The 20,394-nt window shown below is 42.9% G+C and overlaps 1 protein-coding gene and 1 pseudogene across 3 annotated transcripts in view; one reads left to right on the top strand and one right to left on the bottom strand.

Moving 5' to 3' along the window:
- Window positions 1–20,394, bottom strand: part of Mgmt (O-6-methylguanine-DNA methyltransferase) — a 283,026-nt gene that overhangs the window by 224,757 nt on the left and 37,875 nt on the right. The window lies entirely within an intron of this gene.
- Window positions 2,807–4,824, top strand: LOC100733469 (small ribosomal subunit protein uS5-like; annotated as a pseudogene).

Below are 20,394 nucleotides of genomic sequence, written 5' to 3'. Positions count from 1 at the left end.
CTTATGTTTCTCTATTTTTAATGATGTCTTCTTTAGATATACCCAACTTTTCTTTCATAATGTTTGTCATTATTTTTTATCTGAGGCATTATTTCTGATCTGATTCCCACTATAGACTCATGAAGTTGTTTCTTTACTTCAGTTGCTATCTCTTCAGAAATTTCAATTGTACAATTTCCAGTGTCTTACATGTTAGTGTTTCCTGGGAATGTTCTTAATGGGCTGGAGGTGTGAGACTGCATTTTCTCTTTTGTTTTGTCATTTTCCTAGGTTCCTCCAAACAAGGTGTGTAAGTCATAGGTGTTTACTGTGCTGACTATCCCTCACTGTAAAGAGATAGGCCAGGTGGGTTCCTCTGAACAAAGGTCCTTGGGGTGGTACAAAAATGACAGGTGGGACTTTTCCTCTCCTTCAGCTCACCAGTGCTCCCCCCAACCCATTGGCAGAAGGTTTCTGGGTGGAGCTCTTCTGGACCCATGCTTCTCCCTGGGCACCCCACAGATGGTACGTGGGCACTGCACTGGGCAGGGTAGGGCTTAGCTCCTCTCAGACCCATGAGATTGGCCAAAGTGCACTCCCTATGTATGGTGCCCAGGCATGGTACTGGTGTGGGCAGAGATCTGACCTGTTAGGACCTGCGTGGCTAATGGAGGCACACCCCAAAGTATGGCACGAGGGCCTTCCACTGGACTGGGCAGAGCTCAGAACCTCTGGGACCCATGTGGTTATGCAGGGTATACCCTCAAAGTATGGGACCAGGACCTTGTTCTGGGCTGGGTGGAGCTCAGAGCCTGCAGGACCCATGAGGATAGGCAGGGAACACCCCTGAAGTATGGAGCTGAGGTCTCTCTGTAGCTTTTTCATAAATCTAACCTTATTCCAAAATCAAAGTTTGTTTTTTTTTTTAAATCAATCAATCAAACACAGGGTAAGATGATTTGAAATAGCTCTACTTATTCTTTTTGCTTTCTATAGTAAGCGTGAATTTATTTTACAACAAGAAGAAAGCTATTACAGTCCAGTATGTGGTGGTATCAGCGTGAAGAACAAATGGAGAAGGCAGTGCTGGTCACTGCCAGTGACCCCACCCTCTCTCCCATGTAAAATAAGTGACTACTGACACTTGCTACACTAAACAAAAACTGAGGTATTAAGTGTTTCTGAATTTAAAATAAAAGGTTATGAATACAGCAAACCTAAGCAAGTCAGAGCATAATCCATCATGCCCATAATTATGACAGTAACGTCCCTACAGGTTTGGTTCAGCATTCCCCAAAACTGACAGAGCCCTGTCCCAACCCCAATGTGGAATCTTAATAGGACCCTGTTCCCTTCACTTTTGTGGCTTCTTATATATCACTCACTCTGCCTCAGGGCCTTTGCACTGAAGTCCATTTTCCCTGAAATGCTTCTTCTTTTCATCTCTATGCAACATATCTGGTCACTAGACTCACAGCCCTGCTCAAATGTTACCTTCTCAGAAATACTTTCTTAAAACAGTCACCACTTCCACCTTTCTTTCTCAGCTTTATTTTCCTATATAGCACTTACCTAATTATGAAATGAAATAAAATGTATTTTGTTTATTTGATATATGTTGCCTTCATTACAATTTAAGATCCAGTATAGGTAATAAATATGTGACAAATCTAGCCAATGAATAAGAAGTCTTCTGAGAGTTATAAGTTTAATCAAATGGGAAAAAATGTATAAAAGGTGACACCACCCTCTTCCCTCCCTTTCTTGACAAGGCAGATACAATGGCTGGAGCTGTGGCAATCACTTGATGAACATGAAGGAAGGACCAAGTGCCTTAAAAGGTCCTGGCCCCAATACTGTGAGCCAATGCATCACCAGCAGCTGTGCACTGCTGAACTTGTACTTGTGTGAGAAAGAGAAAGCCAGTTTGTCTCAAATCCATGTTCTGAGGAATTACTGTTCTCTTCAGCCCAGACTAGTCCTAGATGATCTGTGTCCCAGCACTTAGAATAGTGTCTGGAGCTTTGTGGGTGCTCAGCTACTGAATAAATGATGTAGTTATACAAAGTATAACTATGATTACGATTGAAGTGAGAACTCAGACGGTCACCTTAAGGATAATGGGAATGTACAGCAGGAGCCTGGTGGCCTGAGGAGTCCAGGACTGCTCCTAGAGGGGTAAAGGTGGACAGGTGGAGGAAGACAGTGTCTAAGGAGGTCTGGGGGTCAAGGTCCTGGAGCCATGAGGAGCCAGAGGGTCAGAGGAATAGGAAGAGCCCAGCCACATGGAAGGAGAGGGCCAGGTATGACATGGGGCCCCTGAAGCAGCTACTGAAACATTGAGGACCGGGAACAGGAAAACAAGGAGCAAGGAACAGGAAAATGGAGCAAGGATGCCACATTACATCTAGGACAGGGAGGAGAAGCACTGGGAGGCTGTAAGCCTAACTAGGAGAACGGGGTTATGATGTGCGCATGTGTGCGTGTTTATGATCCATTCCAGATCAGTATATGCCGTGAGCTTTCCAGGCCAAACAAGCACCTTTCCTGTGAGCTCAGGTTTACAGCAGCTGTACAACAGGGCCTGCTGGGACATAGGCCCCTAAGCCCTACCCTCCAATAGACCACCAGCTGGACCTGAAGGAACACATCTGGGGCAAACAAGGTCCTGCCAAACTCTAACAACCATTTCCAACTTGCTGGAAAACATTAAATAACCAAATGTGCCCGAATTTTAGACTTAGACTGGAGGGTCCTGTGGCAGCCCTCAGAACCCAAGTGTGAATGTTTATCAACAACTGTAGCCCCAAGGAACATGCACACAAACATGACCCCAGTTAGAAGAGGACCACAGTCCTTGGTACAGTACGTAGACACTGCTGGACTCCCAGTGCCATCTGCCTATGTGGCCTTGCATGACATTTGTCTGGAACAAGGCTGGGCTTCTTGTCTTCCCCCTATCCAACTCCCAATCCAGAGTCTGGCAGTGCCACAGAGCCCAGAGGGTTGCTCCCTACATCACCATTGTGGCATCCACCTAAAGCCACAAGAGGGGCTGACATTAATTGGTGGCAGAAAAAAATTGATTTTTCATGGCTATTTGGAGACCTCTGAAAAATGAAGTGCGTTTCGTTTCATCTTCCTTTTAACATGAATAGCGTTTAAATAACAATGTTCTGAATTAAGCAGTTGGCGCCAGAGGCCAGTTCCCACCGCATTAAAAGCAAGAGACTCAGAGACAGCAACTGTCTTGTTTCTCCTCTACTTGAAATTTTCCAGGCTTGCTGCACATGTCTAAAAACCGGCCTTCCAGAACCATCTTCACAGCTCTGTACCTAGCATTTTTAACCATTTCCATGGTCAAGACCAAAGCTCAGAAATAGCTTAAAGAGAAATAAATACCTGACTTCTTAATAAGCAGTTTACACACAAGGCTCCCAAGGCCTTGTGGTGTGGACTGGGGTGGGTAAAGTGGGGGTTCAGCTGGTGTGAGGGGGACCAAACTTGCAAAGGGAACAGACCCCCATGGCTTCTGACACAGCCAATATTAAATGAAAACAAGTTCTGCCACCTTCCTGCTGAACAAAGAACAGGTAAGAAGCTTCAAGGAAACAGCTTTGGCTTTCATCTTTCATGCCAACCCACCTAAACCTAGGCACAGGGAGAACTGTAATGAGAAAGACAACAAATTTCAAAATCCTAGAAGACAGAAAATAATGCTCCCCTATCACCTAATCCGAAAGCTGCTCACGGGCGTGTGGCAGAGTTAGAGAATGGGATCAATCTTCCCCAAGTGTGACAGCCGAGAAGGAAGACACAAGGCAGAAGCCGAGTTACTGGCTAAGACCCAGCCCACAGTGTCCACTAGAACCAGGGAACTGTGCTGTATCATATTCAACAAAAGATAACCAAAGCATGGATGTGCTCCTTGGGCTCTAACAACCAGAGGTAGTCAGTTTGGTAGAAATGGGTTTTCCAAGAAAACTAAATTTAAAGTTTGTTCAAAACTATCACTCTGGTTTCTTCTTCTGGCCAACGTGGCTTCTGCAGAGGCTTCCCAAGCAGTCTTTGAGGCTGATGTGTTTAGAGGCTGTGGACACAGGTGTGGCAGGGGCAGGGCAGAGGCTGTGGGGCTCGTGGCAGTAAGGCTGAGGATAAGGAGTGGACTCCTGTCTCCTGGGCCGGCTGGTCAAGGCCATGAAGATCAAGTCCCTGGAGAAAATTTATCTCCTCTCCTTACCCATCAAAGATTCTGAGATTACTGACTTTCCTGGGCACATCCCTCAAGGATGAAATCCTAAGCTCATGTCTGTGCAGACCAAAACTCGTGCTGGCCAGCAGACCAGGTTCAAGGTATTTGTCACCATGAGGAACTACAACGATCATCCTGGTCTGGATGTAAAGTGTTCTAAGGAAGTAGCCATTGCCATTATTGGGGCCATCAGCCTGGCCAAGGACTCCATTGCCCCATGCAGAGAGGCTACTGGGGGAGCAAGACTGGCAAGCACCACATGGTCCCTTATAAGGTGTCAGGCTGCTATGGCTCTGTGTTGGTGTGTCTCCCTGCCCCCAGAGGCACTGGCATTGTCTCAGTCCCTGTACCCAAGAAGCTACTGCTGATGGCTGGTATTCATGACAGCTACACCTTGGTCAGGGGCTGCACTGCTATTCTGGACAACTTTGCTTAGGCCACCTTTGATGCCATCTCCAAGACCTACAGCTACCTGACCCTGACCTCTGGAAAGAGACTGTGTTCACTAAGTTTCCCTACTAGGAATTCTTGTAAAAACCCACATTACATTCTCTGTCCAGAGGACTGAAGCTCTAGCAGTAGCTACAACATAAGGGCTTGTACACAAGAAAAGTAAAATGAATGAAATCTGTCAAAAAAAAAAAAAAATAGCACTCTGGAGTCTAATGTCCTGGCCTGACAAATGAGAAGAGAAAAATGATTCCCTTGGTTTGCTGCTAAATTTCTGTGCAGCCAACCACATGCAAATAAAAGAGAAATTTTGTAGTCAAATTATATAACTAGGCTCAAGTGAAGATACTGGTTAGAAGCCACATCTCATAAGCACTGCTAGGGTATTACACTTGCAGACTTCCGGGCCCTTGTGGGAGCCCCTGTGGGGCAAGGCAGCCCTTCTTCATGACTACCACTAGAGATAACATGCCACAGCACCTGTGGATGACAACAGTCTGGTTGCAAAGAATGCTAATTACAAAAGTCCTGGGAGTAGAGGATGGGGCAGACTGGGCCCTTGTAGTTAAGGGTCTAAAAGCCTCCCAGGACCCAGCATCTTGTTGAAAGGATCTGCACAGTCATGTAAATAACACAGTACATGCTGCACATTAAAACACAAAGACAAAAGCATCTATATGTCAAAACCAAGATTTGGAGGAACAGCTGAAGAGTTTGCTCCCTGGTGTGTAAACCAAGCATGCTAGATATAAACTGGCACTGTCTACATTTAAAGATCACATTTAAAAAATAAAACCTGGTTTCCCTCCAAATTTTTCATGTAGGTAGATCTACTGAGATAAGAACAAGTAGTCATCATCTTCTGTGATTCCCCCACCTTCTTTAAATAAGTGCCATCGAGAAAAATCAAAGAGCAGTTAGAAAAGCCATTGCTGAATGTGTTTGTGTATGTAAAAGAAATAAATCACACATAGAGAAAACTGAAGGAAAAAAAAAAAAACCTTGTCTATGTATACAGATTTAACAAATTGTTCCAGAAATCCCCTGGAACTTCAAGCACTTCTGAGAAATGTTTCCAGATGACAACAATCATTCGCGTAACCAGTGGAATAGTTCTGCCAAAGAGTCCATCTAACTGGATACTGGCCTAGGAGAAAAGAACAAGATACAAAACGGCTTCTTTAAACCTTTTGTGAAGCTTACAAGTACCAATCACCTATTTCCTTAAGAAGTTTCCTAAAAGCTTTTCCTAACTGCCATGCCAGTGCAGACCACTGACATACACGCACTAATATGTTCCATGAACTGAAACGTCCCAGGATTGGGAGATGCTCATATCTTTATGCACACATTAAGGGGGTCCAGTGGGCTGCTCTTAGAGACACAACCACAGGCTAAGCACAGCCTATCTTCTAGCTAATTAGTTGTTTGCAGGAAAACATTTTAACACCAAAATGAGAATAAGATGGAAAAACCAGAAAAATTTTAAAGTAAATCAGGTAACTTCATGTGAGCTGCCTCAGATCCAGTTCTGGGGAGCTCTAGGTCACTTCTCTGTATTTAAATAGTTAATTTCAAGGAGAGAAGGGAAAAGCATTATTTTAAGGCATTGTATGTTGAAGTTGTTTTGATTCGCTTGCTTTTGGAAATTCATTAAAAAAAGAAGTCTGAGTACTTAATACAGCAGATACTATTGTAACAAAGATGTGTCACTCAGCCCAAATACCACAGAAGATAAAAGGAAATCAAGTTACAAAAAATGAGTGAAATCCAGACCTCTAATAAGGAATTTATAAATAGAAGTGTTTTAGATACTTTTCATTCTCTTTGCTGAGATAATACCCAAAGCCCAATATGAAAGGAGAAGAGGTTTATTTATTACAATTATGGAGGTTTCAGTTCACACTTAGCTGGCCCCAAGCACCAGGGTGGCATGGCAGGCCACCATTCATGGCTGATTGCAAACAGCAAACCACAAACTGGCAAGACAGAGAGAGACACACCTTCTTTCCATCATTACATTGCATGCTGGCTCCACTCCTAGCGGGTGTAGCACTCAACCACCAATCCGAGCACTAGACAACGAATCAATCACAAATGCTAGATTTGGTTGAGTCCATAACCGCAGGAGCCTTGGGGGTCACTGACATAAACCATGACCAGCAGCCAAAGTAATACCGTATGGCTACTGAACACACTTTTGAAATAAAGCAAAGAATCCTTAATTTGACAGAATGTGCTCTCCTCTCATCAAAACAACAGGTTTATGTTGGCAACATCCCACCAGAGCAGCAGACAGAGCTGCGGTTAGCCATATAAGAGGGCAGGGTCAGCTTGTGTCCACTAAGACTTACCCCCATCTTCTATCTGGGCTCTCAAAGCTAACATCCAGTAAGGTTGTGAGACCTGAGCCCACTCAGATAATGCCCAGTCTTGTGACAGGAGACTTAGAAAGCCCAAGAGGGAAAGAAGGTAGCTGACAAAAAATCTGGCTTAGATCTCAAAGCTTCTTTCTGGAACTTCTCCATGGTGGACCCAGAAAGGGCAACAGGCATCTCTGCTTTTGGTTTTAGTTCACTGGCTGTTTTGCCTTCTCTATACTTCAGGTTCTAAGGGTATACATTTTCTTTCTTTTTGCATTTTCTCCTCAGTCTGGCATGTCTCAAAGGATATCTGGTCATCAAGAGATGCTTCTAATATCTCCAAGGCAACCGATACGTGCCTAGTAAAGGCTAAAATCCCATCTGAGCCCTATCCCAGAAACCTGACTCTTACCCCAGTACTCTGGCCTCTGGTGCTAATTTTTGAGATAGAACATTTCCAAGACTATTCGAAGTCTTGCCCAGTAGGAAATAACATGGCATCCACCACTCAGAACAGAAATGCAATCTGACCTCCTCTCTACTTCTTATGTGATGCCAAGCCTGTGCTGTTTTATTGAAAATCCAATGGTGCTCTTCTACCTTTGATAATAAGAACAAATCAGAAGAGAAGAGCTTCATAATTCTGACACATTGTGAAAGAAAGGCTTAACAGGAGAGGCAAACCTAGAAAGTGAAACCTAGGGTGCTGTGCCCCTCCTTTGGGCACTGGGCCAGCACTGGTCTCAAGACTCACTGTGGATCTCAGAAGCAAGCTCACACCCAAGCCCAAAACATCCCACATCTCACAACACCCTTAAAGCACATTTTAATATACCAAACTTCAGTCTGATCAAGAATGATTCATTTATAATTTGCTGTGAAAACAAAGAGAAAACACCACATATTCCCTTACTTTACCCTAGCTGAAACTCTTAATGCTAATATCTAAGATACACTAAGCATTTCTAAGAAGGCTAGAGCACTCCCTGGCCATTGGGTCTGCTGGATGGTGTGCCCACAGGTCATCCCCTGGTGGTGCTGTGTCTTATGCTGCCAACAGCACATTCCTCGAGGCTTGAAAACTAGCACTTCAGGTACCAACTAACTACTATGCTGTGTGTGACAGGCTGTCATGAGGAGGAAAGAAGGTGGCAGGCTGGAGCTCAACATGAAGTGTCAGTTCTTACAACTATATGACTTGGGAGCTTCAGCTTGAATATGTCACAGGAGAAAGCACCCATCCTTAGAGCCTGCGAGCTGGGGAACTCATTGACTTCTTAGGGAATACATAATGCGCCAGCATGAGGGCGGTCTGGGAAACACCACCTTCCTCAATTAGGAGAACACCAAAGCTGGCAGGTCCCAACCAACACCAGGAGGAAGAGCTTCTGCCACATCACTGAAGCCCTGAACTAGCTGTAGCTTTGGTAGAGGGGCAGACCTCCCTGAACAACTCTGGCAGATGGCAAGGCAGGTTAAAGTCATTCTTCCATTCCAGGAAGAGGCCTCAGCAGCCAAGTAGCGTGTGCCTGTCTGTGATCAGTCTATGGGAGAAAAGGTCATAAATGGGTAACAAGATCTTTCACCTGCACATAGACAAAATATTACTTTAGAACAGATGACTCACTAGTGAAATAATAAGCTAATACTGGGGACCTACTAGAATGCATGTTTCTGGGCTCAGTAACCAAAACACAGTTCATGTCAACTCACATAGCACAAAGAACCCAGTTAAAACACAATCCCATAATAGGCATCCACCAAAATTGTAAGGGTAATCTCTAGCAAACATCCAGAAGTAGCACACACCAGGGGTAGAATTCACACTGGAGTTTCAGGGGAGACTTGCAGACACTTTGTGATGCAGGAGGATACCTGTCCAGTGGCCAGATGTAACTTTCTCCCCTTTTTTCCTCCCCAGAACTTCTAGAGGCCCCAAGACCTGTCAGTAGAGCTCGCTGGTACATTCTGCCCAGCTAGTAAGAAGCTCAAGGTCAAGAGCTGAGTAAAACCTGTCAATGTGGCTGTATCTTGTTAGCATTCCGGAAGCTCTTTTCCCTTTGACCCCACCCAGACTTCCAGGACAAGGACTCATTTTCCACAACACACCGGAGTGTCCAGGGAGCATCATCCCATTTGTGTTAAATGCACATGCCTCAGTTCAACATATAGTTCCTATCCATCTTCTGTCAAACCCCTCAAGACTGCTAGCCACACAGTTCCTGTGCACACTGACATGCTTCTCTCTGTGCACCTCAGTCTTCACACAGGACTGTTTATAGGAGCCCCCTCCCATTGATGAACAAATCTGACGTCCATTTTGACAAGCTGACCCGAGTACTGTCTCTGACCTATGACTGTAACAAAGAGGCTGTCATGTAAACTTTCTGGAACTTCTTCAAACTGTAGATAACTGTGGAGAATAGAAGCCTCTGGTCCCCTAATGCACAGCAACATAGCCTGCCACCTGTTGACACCTGCCTGACAATGGATGAGCCAGCGGAACTCAGTCTTCTTTGCCCTTAATAAAGATTCAGCTTCACAACATTTCTGTAGAAAAGGACGCTTCAGAGAGGAGCATGTGATGATTTATGACTTAGTGTCTGAACAGAAGAGCCTGATGTTCCAGACATGCTCGGGTAGCGAGCTGGGCCTTGATGGCACCAGGCTCTGCTGAGGGCCAGTACTCTTAGAAAGAGTCATCCAACACCACAGCCAATGACTGCAGAAACACGATTACTGCCAAGTGATTAACCCAGGACTCTGGTCCACATGGCAAGAAATTTTATGTCCCAAATTAGTTACAGTATATCCAGAACCTATCAATGGCTTGATAACATGAACATATAGTTCTATACCTTTCACTCTTCAGGCAATAATTCAGCTAATCCTGTAGCTGAAGCCAAGATTTTCACACTGAAAGTGTACTTTCCATTTGATTAAATACTAATAAATGCAAGAATAAAACATCAATCTTTCATCTTACAGTAAATTCTTCAAAAACCATATACTGAAACAATTAATTTCTTCTCTAGAGAAAGGAACAGGTCCTTCCCCTCACAGACAGCCTCATAGTCTAAAATCTTAATTATAACAGTTAAAACATAATTTATAGTAGTCTAGGGCTCACAGAAAGATGACATCATTGTACAGGTTCTTGGATTTTCGAAGTGACCCATCTGTTGTCAGGTCTCCAGGGGAGTGTCCTGGACAATCAGATGAGATTGGGCACATTCAGGGTGGTATGGCTGTAGATATTCATTAAAAGGACAAAACATCAGTCTAGGCCTCACTCTCCTGCTGAGCCAAACTGCATGCACAGAGCGACAGCCTTTACTAAACATGTGAGCTACCATAATACAAACCAAGAGCTAAACCCAGGTAAAACCTAGCATGTCTTTCTATGTGTTTAATACTTTAAAATTTATAAAATATTTTCACATGTTTTATCTACTAGGAGAGTAAAATGTTGCCAAAGGGAGGAATAAACTTCACAGAACATCTTATTTGTTTTACACCCTTATAGACAGAGTATTGAGCCCGTGCATAGACACTGGACACATAACAATATGCATCTTGCATATGCACAGCACATGAGTAGTACCCAGTGTGGCCTGTCACATGCCTTCTCCTGTGACCATGAAGAGAGCTGGATAGCTCCAGCAGCCAAAGGGATGCTCCCTGCTGCAAGCACAAAGAGAGGTTAAATATTTCAAGTAAGGTAGACAGGAAGTATGTCCAAATCATATAACATCTGCTAAAGTATTTCCTGAGTAGGGCTCCATTCTCATTTCAGATGACAAAGAAATAATTATTTAGAAACTGAAGTAAAACTGTGGGACACCCAAAGGAAAATATCAACTTGATTAATAAACCTGGGCTGTGGCACTTGAGTTAAATCAAGGAATATGCTTTCACCTGGAGTAACAGTGGGATAGAGTCTGGACTTAGAAAGTGAAAAGCCCAGTCTGGGCTGCAGGTCACCTTGAGCACATGCAGCACATTTCCTCCTTATAATAGGGACATTGTGGAGACCAAAGAAACAAGAATGGGAAGGCATCCAGCATCCCGCTGTGGGCTACTCAAACATCAAAAGTATTACATTATATATATCCTCATCACAGGACAAACTGAACTATGTGAATTGTAAAAGTGCATGATAATCAAGGACATAGTTGCCAAAGGGTAAACCAAAGTAGAGAATCTGCCAATGCAGACAAAGCAGATGCAAGCAATATCTGTCAGATGACAGAGCTATGAGGAAGTAGAAGGGAAGGCAGCAAAGCCATGGAGCAGGGACTGAAGTGGGCAGCAGGGAGTGGGCACCTCTGAGCCAAGCAAACTTGTGACACACCCTTGAAGGTTTTTGTGAGGCTAAGTAACTGGCTTTTCAGGATACCAGACACACATCTCCTTATATCAATATATAACAGTAGTCTCCCTCCATTATTGGAAATAAGCTAAGGAACTCTATGTCTTCCTATCAAAGCAATGCCAGATGTCAAGGGAATCAGCTGGTGGATTCATCAAAGACTGCCCCCTGTGAGCAGAAGACATATGCAGTGGAGGGTAGAAATGTCTCAATCTATGCCCCAGGTATGAGTAATCCTCAGGTGAGGCTGCACGTGAACTCAAAGCCCAAAAGACAAGCCCCAACATACAACCCTGGATCCATACAATACTTTTCACCTCTTAAAGCTCAAGGTGGAGGTGTGCAGAATCAGAAAGTCAGCCACTTAACAGGCACTAATTTATTTTCCCACCACATGCAGAGAAGACCTGGCTACATTTCCAAGAGCACTATTCAATAACAAATGGCATTTACATCTTGGTGTTTTGTAAATGCTCAAAGGTCTCCATTTTCATTGACAGCTTATTTCTATTTTTGCTGTGAGTACATATAACATTAGTGACCCATCAAACTAATAAAATTCTGGTTGAGTTTCCAAAAGGGAAGATGAGTAAGCATCAAGAAGGTTACTATTTCAACTTCATCACCAGTAAAAAAAAAAAAAAGTGGACTTGAATTTGTACAATGTTATTTAGAGAGGAGTGGTTGTTTCACTAGGCAGCTTTGTATTGATTTGAGGTTTTATTAAAATTAATCTAAGTACAAAATAATATATATCCATTTAGGAGATATTCCGTGCTGTTTTTGGAATGCAAGAGCAATTTGCTAGATAATTTGATTGTGCCTCTATAGTATCACCCTCTGGTCCAGCCAGGGCTTATCTACTCACCACACTACTCCATGTTAATCTCATACAACTTCTGGAAGTGCCACTCAGGTAACAGAACAGGGTGCACCTGCCTCAGTTCACTCGATCTTACCCACAGTGATGCCAGCATGTCCCTGTCCTACTGCCTCTTCCCAACTCTGCTCAGCAAGGCACATTTCATAGCCACAGCCCCTAAAAAGAATCACCTATTTCATAATTTTAATTATAAATGCACTCCTCCAACAACTCATTTCCAACAGCAAAGCTGTATGTCAGACATGAGCACTTACCCACCAAATGGACATCAAAGACAGAAAGAGTCTAGGCAATTGGATTGGACTTCAAATGGAGCAATAAAAATAGCAACAGGGGCCAAGAAGAAAGGAGTGGATACTAAATTATTTAAATAACTAATATAAAAGCAGTTCCAAGCTTTTCCTGGGACATTTAAACCAGGAACCAACACAGTGCAAGGCTATCCCTATGCAACAAGAAGGCCCATACTCAGAGTTACAGTTCAAAGGCCACATTAGGATGGATCCTGTTTCCTAGATGATCATAATTAATTCATTAAAATAAAAAAAAATTTTAAAGACCTTTCAAGGAAGGTCTGTCTTGCTCATTTCAAATGCATGGGTTTTTTTGAGAAGCAGAGACACTCAAATATGTGTTTGAAGAACAGCATATCTCTGACTTAGAAGTTGCCTCCCTCAGCACTAGTAACTCTACTCCTGCAAGGTATACCTGCAACGCATAGGCCCAATCTAAGAGGCACACTGAGCTCTGACCCTTCTCGTCTCACCACTTATAAGATGGTTTAACACGTCAAGATCTCCAGCTCTGGCTTATTGAAGTCCTTACAGCTTGAAATAGCCACATTTCAAGGAGCCACAAAACCAAGCCAGATCCAAAATTCACACACAGCCTCATGCTTTTACCCACAAATGGACATGGTAAAGTCTATCTAGGTGACTGTCACTATGATAAGGACACCAATTTTCCTTTTAATGAACCATCCTAAGGACATTTCTTGATACATGGCCATAAGGTAGTGAAATGGTGCTCTAGCCCCAGGGACTTGGACGCTTGTCCTAAAGGAAAGGGCACCATCCTGCAAGCCCTCTGAAATCCCTTCACCTAGGAGCAGTGCAGATGGAACCAGCAACACCACATCTTGCCCATTTTTTTCTAGACAGCATGGCAATTCCTTGAATCTCCTAATTCATCTGTTCCTTAACTGTCCCTTCCCTCTGCCACCTGCCCTGCAGGAAGTTGGGCAGCAGAGAAAGGATAGATCCAAATCCATTCTCCCAGACTATGCCAGTTTTCTGGGTGCAGGCCAGAGCTGATGACCACCCACTAACTGACTGACCTCAGGAGATTCTGTGGTGCCCCCAGCTTCTGTGAAGGACAGTGCTGTCTGGGGGGTGGGGGATGTGCTTACTGTGTGAGTCCACTCAGAATGCTTAACAAAATACCACAGAATGACAACAGAAATTTCTCCTCAAGTTCTGAAGGCTGGAAACATAAGAACAGGGTGCTGGGAGATCTGGTGTCTGGTGAAGGCCCACTTTCTCTCATCTGGTACCTTCCCGCTGTCTTCACATGATAGAAAGATCTACCACTTTGAATTCTCTTTTATCAAGCACTAATCCCATTCCTCAGGGTAGGGCACTGGCGACCTAACCTCTTCCCAAAGGCACCACCTCTTATCTTAACACCATCACTCTAAGGGTTACTCTTCAGTTTATCAATGGGGAGAGCAAAGAGGCATTCCAGGCAGGGAAAAAAGGATGAAAGTATCACATTAAGCTAGGAGGAATTTTAGTGGTTTAAATGAAAATTTAATGTTTAATATAGAAAAATCATTTTGTCTCAAGTTATTTGATTTGAGATACTTATATAAATGGGGAAGATACACATAAAATTCACACACAAAATCTGTTTCAATACAACCAAAATCAACCTGGAACCTATCTATATACAAATAGCACAGTGACAAAGTATTGTATAACTGTCTTCTTTGGAAATGGGAGATATTACAAAATTATATGTAAGTTATATCCAATCTTTGTTCAAATAATTGAGAAATATAATTATTTCTTATATTGATATATTCTCACTACCATGTGGAAAACCTCTACAGTGTAGTAAAAAAAACTAACAAAAATGTAAAACTTTGAAAATGTTACTATAAAATTTAGTAGATACATTTTATCTAAATAACAGAATGAATTCTTCAAACAATATTTACAGACGAAAACCTCATGGATTTTGCAAAGTGAATTTCAGGGGTACCCTGAATTAGAAGAAAAATTCAGACTGTCAAGAATGAAAAAGCATTGATAATTAAATACTTCTTTAAACTACATGATGCTTAGATTTCTCCAGTTTGGTAAGACTTTCCAGAGGACTTAGCACATACTAATGTACCAAAGAACAAAGACAAGAGTCAACCTCCACAAAGAAGAAAATGTTTCCACACTCATTTACTGAGGTAAAGACAGGAGCCCTAATAGACCACACTGTCCCATCACTTTCCTTTATCTTAACATTGTCTTTAGAAAGTAAAAATATTGTAGTTCTGATTGTGATCCTACACTGAACACCAAGACCACTACCACTGTGGTCCCAAGGGCACAAACAGGAGGCAAGCTGGTGCCCACACTACATGTAGAGCCAGCACTGTGCCCCATGTCACAGCATCATGTGCTAAGGCGCAGGTCCAGCCACTTGCCCTTACCCAGGGGATTCACGCAGTGCCACACTGGTACTAAGTAGCCAGGTGACCTACACACAAAATCCAGTCTTTTTGTCTAAAAACAACAAAATATACATTTTTATTGTGGCAAAATACACATTTACCATATTAACCATTTTATTTACAAATAAATTTGTAAACATAAACCATTAAGTTTACAAATTCAGTGGCACTAACATATTCATGTTGAGGCTATAGTTTGTATGACTTGCTGTTGAGTGGCTCTGAACCACCAGCTGTCCCACCGGGCAGCACAGGACAATCCCACTGAGTGGTACAAGCCGCCTGATAAGACAGTCACACATGTATCACTGGGTGGTTCAAGCCGGCAAGAACATGTTAAAAACCATCATAACTGTCTATAAACAAAACTTAGTAAATATTCCCCCAAGGAATCACTTCTTAGCACATCTTAGGTAAGTTTCCTTATTTAGATGGCCCACACACAAACCTGGAAACTCCTGGCATCCTCTTTGTTTACCTGTGGTCCTCCCTAAGGAGTGAGGAGGGATCCACTGGCTAGACAACAAGGAAAAAGGGGACATGGTCAGCTCTGGTCCCTACAGGGGCAGCATGCAGGGCCAGTAGGGGGCTCCTCTGCCTCCTGTCTCCAATCAGGACTCAGAGAAGGCTGGTTCACTCCCCTCTCAACACTTCATGACTCTGCCCCTCTCTCTCACCTGCCATCCTCTTGGGGACCCCAGACCCTCTTGTCTCTTTCTCCCAACTACTATCTGAAGCACTGCACAGTCATAATTCTCGGAAGTTAGTTGTTTTTGTTTTTAATTATGCAAGGAGATTTTGATGAACCAAGCAAACATTACATTCCAATGTCATGTATACCACAAAAAAGCTAAACTGATAAGAGTTAGACAAATACATTGTTGGGCAGAACAAAATAACTTATCTAAAGTCACGTCTTGTTAAACTGGAAAACATGCTAAACATGGCTCCTCAATTAAATTGAAAAATTTTACCTGAAGATTTGGTAACTTTATGAATCCTAAATAACTTGGAACTAAAGTAATTAACTACTCTTGTATTATAAACTAATTTCTATTCAATAAAAAAACAACATTTTCTACAGAAATAGCATAGAAGTAAAAGGAAATCTTAATGTGTGAGGCAAAACACAGAGACAGAGACAGAGAGAAACCAAAACAGAGACAGAGAGACAGAGACAGACAGATGGAAAGCCAGAAAAATGACCACAAGACCATATGTGTGCAGTTCTCGGGTGTGTGATATATAGGAAGAGGTAATTCTGAATGTAGTCTCCAGGGGCAGGAACTATTGTGTGTATCCTGTGAACATGAGCTAGCACAGCATGGGAACGCAGTAAAAATTAAACTATCATGAGACAAAACTCTATCCCACAGCCTAAAGCAACACAGTTTCCAAATAGTTTTGAGTAGCAGGAATAAACATCTCATACAGGAAATTCAAAAATTTCAACCCAAAAGGACAAAACAAATAAAACCTTGTAAAGTCAAAGGTCCGACAAAGACCCCTAGCTCCACAGTGAAGTTTCTGTAACAGGCCTCATATTCCAAGTCTGTTGGACCCACTTTCTTGAAATAGCTGTCCAAATTGTTTGATTTTTACTGAATTTCATTGTACTGATTATTCCATTCAATAAGTCATTAGCACTATCCATAAACCCACTTCATGAGAAGAAACATGACCTTTATTTTTTTCAACCACGTCAGCAGTTAGTGCTGACAGTCTATCTAACCTGCTTTGTACTGAGGGGTTCAGCACTTCTTATGCTCATCCTCTCCCTTTCAGAGCCCCAAACCCCTGCTGCCTCTCCTGGTAAACACAATGTTTCCTGGGAAGATCTCCTGACAGTCACTAACTTCCTTTCTAGCGTTCATCCCTCTGGGGACCCAGTCTCACACTCCCCTGGCATGACAGTCCCCTGCTTCCTAAGGTCCTCACACCTACGGGGTTGCATTAAGCCAGAGTTTCTGAAGATGGGTTGCAGGGTGCGTGGAAGAACTTCTATACTGCACCCAGGCAATCCCATCCCATGATATTTGATACAAGAAAGCCAGTGCCCTCTGTGTGCCTGGCAGACAGGCTAAAGGAACCTGCCCAAAGAGAAGGCGAACATGCTGAGAGAAGCAGGGTGTAGGCCATGCCTCACAAACAAAAACTTCATAGATCAAAAGCCATCCCCACCCTAAACAGGACTTGATATTCACCCAGAACCTATTGCCTTTCTAAATGTTTTATCTCGATCCAAACTCTAAAAACCTGTTGTAGAATAAAAAGAAAAGCTTTAGGCTTGTTTCCTGGATGCTGAAGTTTAACAGACAAAATGATTTGAAAGTAGATCCATATTTATTTTGGGGGACTGAAAGGTTTCTCCATTTTACCAGTAACTAATACAATCAAATGCTAGCAAATACAGCAGCACTCCAAAGAAATACAGTGTGAAGCTGGATAATAAAAAGTTGTACAGAACCCATTTGTCATTTTGGCCCACTCACCAGAGGCTCTGTGAGCTTGCTTCCAACAGCAGGCATCATAAATCCCCATCTTGAGCCCACTCACAGGACTTTCTTCCCCTTGCACTGGAATGCAGTAACTGGAAAGCTCATTCCTGGGGTACTCATATTCACAACTCAATAGTAACCTCTTCATCAGTGGGGGGACTAATAACTTGAATTCCTCCAAGGAGGGTTATTTTTTTCACAAGATCCTGGCCCCACACTCAGTGGCTGACTCCAGTACCTGGGACATAAAAAGAGACACCTCAGGGCTGGAGATGTAGCTCAGTGGTAGAGTGTTTACATAATATGCATGAGCCTATGGGTTCAAATCTTCAGCCCTAAAAAAGAACACCCCTAGTTTCTTCTCTATCCTTTTCTCCAAAGGCACAATCCTCCATCTACTCACTCCCTGAACAGAAAATTTTAAACAGGATATGAGCCCTGTAATCCCAGCAGGATGGAGGCTGAGGCAGGATCTAAGTTCAACACTTACCTATGGAACTCTACAAGACCCAGGCTCAAAATTTAAACAAAAATAAAAAACCTTCTTAAGGGACTGGTGATGCAGTTTGATGGTTGAGTGCTCTTGAGTTCAGTCCCTGGTACTTAAAACACAACACAACAAAACATAAATCCAATAAGGATGCAAAATTAGTGCAGATGGCAGCATAACAAAGGTGATCCTCAGAAGGCTGGCACAAAGGTCACCTGTCTGAAGGCCTACAATAGCTCAACACTACAGAGGACCTATCTCACCATGTCTTCAGGTATCTGCCCAATGTGTACTGAGGCATCATCCCATCATGTCCTCACAGCCCTGTGTCACCATGTGCTCACAGACCCCAATCTTTCCATGTCTTCCCAGAACTAGTCTTGCCTAGCCAATCTTCTCCAGGTATATTCTCAACTAGTCCTCACAGGCATGTTTTTTATCCAGTTCTCCACTCTTAACCACAAAGCACCACAATGCTAACATTCATTTAACAATCAAGTTCCATTTCTGCAACTAGTCCATGAAATGAATTGTGTACTGAATGAGAAATTGTACATGGTATGTATCTTACAATATTCAGAACAAAAAAAAAATGGTTAAAGGAATCTCCGAGTTGATGACTTTGCTTTCAATTGCATTATTCTTAAACACAGTACTGTAATATAAAATGAAACATAAAGCCACATACAGTACAATCAGCAAAAATTACCCTATATAAACAAGGTATACTATACCAAAAGTAAAAAAAGAGAGAGAGAGATATTGAGGCTCTATTAAGAAAGATGTACAGAGCAATAAAAAAAAATATAAGTCTGAGCTGCAGGCTGTAAGTCTCAACAGTATGCCTCAGTTAAGTCTGAATAGTCATTTAACAGGTCAGTCATTAAATAAGAAGTCTGCATTAGAATCTCTATTTCAGAGATGGAAAAAACAGAATTTGTCCTGGCCAAGGACACATAGCCATTAAATGAAGTGAAGACTGTAATCCTATTCAGGACTTGGTAAAAGGATACCTTGAGGACATGATGAGATAGTTTCAGAGCCTCCACTCTTAATTATATTGTATTCCCCTGACAAGAGCCAAAAATATGTTCCAAAAAGATTCCCTGAAGACAGTGGTGGATGGTGTACACCTGTAATCCCAGCATTCGAGAGGCTGAGGCAGGAGGGTCATCGCAAGATCAAGACCAGTCTGAGTCACAAAGTGAGCTCAAGGCCAGCCCTAAGGAGGCTGAGACAAGAGGACCGCCATGAGTTTGAGGCTACCTTCGGCTACACAGTGAGTTCAAGGCCAGCCTATATTAATGAGTAAGATTCTGTATCAAAAAAGAAAAAGATTTCTTGAATATATTCGAACTCAAAGACTGAAGAAAGTTTCATAGTAGGAGAAGTTTTTCAAGTTGAGTAAGAGTTACAGTGCATAGTAAGGTATTTTTTAAATAGAAGGAACAAAGTATGAAAAGACAGAAAATATGAAAGTATGTGATTCTACAAATATCAAATATACTTTTGGATGTGGTAAACTCCAAAAAGACCAAATATGAGGAAATGGTATTGTTGACGGGAGCTTCAAGGTGGTCTGAGGACTTAGTACAAGGCAATCACCAGTGATGAGCATGAGCACAAAAGGTTGTGCAGATGTTCCAAGATCAACCAAGAGGAGTGTGATGTACCGAGTGGTTGTTTCACCTGCCCAAAGTAGCTTCACAGGCAAAGAGAGGCAGAGGATTCCCAGAAAATCCATACAACTGGAAAACTCATTTGTGATGAAGAGGTGGGAATGGGGATGCGTATAAGCAGGGTCAAAGGTGGCACCAGAACAATTCTACTGAGAGGAAGTGAGCTATTGGCAAGAGGGGTAGGCAAGGAGATGGGAAGTGCAATGGAGTGTGGCAGAGAACTGTGTCTTGCAGAAAGACCAATGGAAGTTCTCATCCGCAGTGGACTAACATTTGGGGCCAGGTAATTCTCTTCTTGGAGGGCAGGTCTGTGTCTTGCGGGATATTTAGTGGCACCCTAGCCTATTAGCACACTTTCAGTTGGGACAGTCAAAACATCTCCAGTGAGAACAACTCATCAAGACCCACAGGTTTAGTGAAGACACACAAGCAACAAGCAATTGAGAACTGAGGCACAAACTGAGGCGAGCAAATTATACTGGGCCAGGCTGCGCCCTCTGAGCAATTTACAAAGCCTGTTGGTACTCAGCACCCAACCGAGGGGAACACAACAGCTAAGTACAGCACCTCAGGCTACATGTTGTCCTTAGAAATAGAGAATGCTTTTCAAATATAATGTCCAGTAGAATCACGGAACCAGGCACACACAGAAGACATCATGGAAAAGCACAAGCATACGCATGTGCATACATGTGCACAC

The sequence above is a fragment of the Cavia porcellus genome, unplaced genomic scaffold (assembly GCF_034190915.1).
Source record: "Cavia porcellus strain 051 isolate PalLab524CR breed Dunkin Hartley unplaced genomic scaffold, mCavPor4.1 scaffold_2, whole genome shotgun sequence".
NCBI classification, from domain to species: Eukaryota; Metazoa; Chordata; class Mammalia; order Rodentia; family Caviidae; genus Cavia; species Cavia porcellus.
Note: the sequence above shows the minus strand (reverse complement) of the source record. Positions and strands in the feature narration are given on the sequence as shown.